The following is a 3,835-nucleotide window of genomic DNA, read 5'->3' on the forward strand; positions in this document are numbered from 1 at the left end:
ATATATATATATATATATATATATATATATATATATATATATATACATGTCTATATATATATATATACATGTATGTATGTATGTATGTATCCATATATAAACAGGCAATGTACATATATAAATGTGTATGTGTGTATATATATATATATATATATGTGTGTGTGTTTATGCATGTCTGTGTGTGTTTGAGTGTGTGTGTGGTTGTGTGTGTGTATGCGTGTGTGTACTAGCTGAATGACCGGCGTTACTCGGTTTACTGCTTTTCTTAATTAGGTTAGTAAACAATAAATATATAAATTGTAATGATAATAGAATTTTGAACTAAAAATCAGTCAAAGTTGAAGCACATCAAGGAAAAGAATATTCACTGTGTAATGTTTTGTTGGTGTTGAAATGAATAAACTATTACCGCTTCGAACTCGCGAGGAAGTAACATACGTTTGGACGTGGGAGAAGTTTGTAGCGGACAGATGAAATCCAACTACTTTGAGGGATTGACACTGAGATTTGTTAACTGAAATACCAAAACTTAGTTTGACTTGAAACTGAAGCCTCTTAAATTCAAATGGAACATCTGTGTGTATGAGAGGAATTTTTGGAATAAAGACGTTTTCTTCTTTGTGACAACTTGTTATGATTGCTGCCTGTAAGATATGGGGCTTCGTGGAAGTAACGACTAAGCGAGTTCCATTACACAGGCTAAATGGGTCAAGATTCTTAAGCAACATAATAAGAGCATCCAGTGTTAGTGTCAAGTTATGCGGTGGCATCCCAATGCATTTAAGTGTGTTCAGAAATTCAACAGGTATTAAAGAACCTGATCTTGATCGACTGTTGTCAATTGATCGAAAAGTCATTTCTGACGTATCTGTTAACTTTTGAAGAAGCTCATGATTGAGTTTATCAACCATTTCATTAGTTGGAGCTAGTATAACTCTTTCACATAACCAATTTACATCGGTGTAATTGACAGATAAATTAGGAAATACTTTATCCATAAGATCCCTAAGAGACGGTATCATTTAACCGCGTGTAATTTCATGTTGCTCAAGTCTTCAGTTGAATATTAATATCTCATTATCAATCTTAAGTAGCACGTATGATCACCTTGTAGAAGTACTCTGATGTTGCAAGATGAAATTTTTTCACGTGTCTCCAAAGGTACTATTTTTCAAGCGTGCATTGAACTCATCAGCTTTTGATACTTTGGAGACAACTGGAAATGTTTGACGAAAATCTCCTGCAAGAAGACCTGCTACACCTCCCATGAGCGTGCTATTGTCATTTATGTCATGGAGGGTAGGGTCAAGTACATCTAGAGGTTCACGATGTGACATAGTGCACTCATCCAAAACAATGAGGCAAGCTTTTTGGAGAATTGCTGCCCTTGTAGAATTTTGGGTAATGTTGCACATTTGAGATTCTTTCATTGCAGGATTTCGAGGGAGCTTGAACAAGAGGTGTTCTTACCCCATTGAGGAGCGTAGCGGCAATACCAAGAGATGCAACACTGGAAAAATGTTTGATTTTATTTCCTCCCATTTACGATTGAGGGTGAAAGTGACAAAAGGATCTGGTTTTCCATATGCCCTGACATACGTCATAGCATTTGTGTTCGTTCGTGCATATATCTAGGACCGCTTGCGAGCATTTTAGGTTGCTCCATTGTTTTGTATATCACCATCCGTGCTCAGAGTATCTTGAAGATGAGCATAAATGTTAGCCCTTAACCTTTTTGATTGTTACGTATGTAGAGACACTGACTCACAAAATTAGCATAGGCGCAGGAGTAACTGCGTGGTAAGTAGCTTGCTAACCAACCACATGATTCCAGGTTCAGTCCCACTGCGTAGCACCTTAGGAAAGTGTCTTCTAGTATAGCCTCGGGCTGACCAAAGCCTTGTGAGTGGATTTGGTAGACGGAAACTGAAAGAAGCTCGTCGTATATATGTACATATATGTATGTGTGTATATATGTTTGTGTGTCTATGCTTGTCCCTCCACCATCGCTTGACAACCGATGCTGGTGTGTTTACATCCCCGTAACTTAGCGATTCAGCGAAAGAGATCGATAGAATAAGTACTAGGCTTTCAAAGAATAAGTCCTGGGCTCGATTTGCTCGACTAAAGGCGGTGCTCCAGTATGGCCGCCGTCAAAATGACTGAAACGAATAAAAGAATAATACGGATCAACCAGGTATTGCTGAAATAGATCACAATACATGTATAATTGATTTGATTCTCTGGTCCTAACATTAGTTGGTAAGAATAGAAGTTATTTCACGGCATTTTTTTGCTTGTAATTGGTTCTCCCGTTGTAGGTTGAATCTGTGGAATATTGAAATGATTCGCTTCTTGTCCATTCCACAAGATAAGAGGATACTGGAGAGCATCATAAGTGGGACAAGTCTCTGAAACACGTTTAAGATTGTGATCTCGAGCACGAATGAGAATATCACGATTTTCATGGGGATCACCTACCATAAGGATGGTTACTTCATTAGATGTGGGCTCATTAAAACGGACGGCGTAAAATGTCCTTTACTATAGTTTACTATAGACGCAACGAGCGCAGAAAAACACACAGTCACTCACAGACATACACACATACTCATATATATATATCTATATGTATGTGTAGATGTGTGTGCATGTTTAATTGTCTGAGGCCTAACATATAAAAATTACCGCACACACTCGCGCACGCATACTTTCTAACATGCATTCACATACATATACTAAGACAGACACACACTCAGACATACATTCTCGCACACCTCAAGCTTTATCTGTCCCTGTGTGTGTGTGTGTGTCTCTCCATTTAGATGTGTATGTGTGTTTGAGTGTATGTGTGTCAGTATTCACAAAAATGCATGGATCGTCTCACGCACATACAGTCTAACATACACTCGCACACAAACACATCTTAGTCATCGGTCTAACGTACGTAATGAACGCGCTAACACACACATTCACAAACGCATACACACTAATTCACCTATGCATGTGTATGAGTAGATGCGTGTGTGTATTTAATTGTCTGAGGCCTAAAGTGCAAAAATTTCTCTCTGTGTGTCTGTGTTTGTTTTTAGATGTATGCATGTGTGTGTGTGTGTGTGTGTGTGTGTGTGTGTGTGTGTGTATGAGTGTCAGTTGTCACAAAAATGTATGCATGCTGATACTGACAGACGACATACAGTCTTATATAGACTCGCACACATATTCTTGTCAGTCATCGGTCTAACGTACATAACGAACGCGCAAGCACACACACACACTCACAGACACATAATACTCATATAGAAAATGTAATGTGGTGGTGGTGGTGGTGGTGGTGGTGATGGTGGTGATGGTGGTATAAAATGTTTACGTTAGTTGACTTTTAGAAAGATAATAATGTTAAATATTGTAATGCAAATGCGTAAATGAAAATAAAGATTATTTGGTTGGCGAAAGATTACTGAATCTTTTGATACCCCACACCTCAGAATCAGTTATGAAGTCTTCGAATACATAAGGAACATACGCACCCACACATACATACGCATACACAACACACGCACACACACACACAAACGTACACACATACAAACTCTGTTTTATATATTAAGAAATATTAAATTCTTTTTTTTCTTTTTTCTACTCTAGGCACAAGGCCCGGAATTTTGTGGGAAGAGGCCAGTCGATTAGATCGACCCCAGTACGCAACTGATACTTAATTTATCTACCCCGAAAGGATGAAAGGCAAAGTTGACCTCGGTGGAATTTGACCTCAGAACACAACGACTGATGAATTGCTTTAGCTTTAAAGCTGCAATCATACTGGGGCACCACC

General features: G+C 38.4%; 1 protein-coding gene across 2 annotated transcripts in view; it reads right to left on the reverse strand.

Annotated features, from left to right (window-relative positions):
* Positions 1-3,835, reverse strand: part of LOC106871768 (uncharacterized) — a 629,775-nt gene that overhangs the window by 216,335 nt on the left and 409,605 nt on the right. The gene's annotated exons all lie outside the window — the stretch shown is intronic.

This window comes from Octopus bimaculoides, chromosome 17 (assembly GCF_001194135.2).
Source record: "Octopus bimaculoides isolate UCB-OBI-ISO-001 chromosome 17, ASM119413v2, whole genome shotgun sequence".
NCBI classification, from domain to species: domain Eukaryota; kingdom Metazoa; phylum Mollusca; class Cephalopoda; order Octopoda; family Octopodidae; genus Octopus; species Octopus bimaculoides.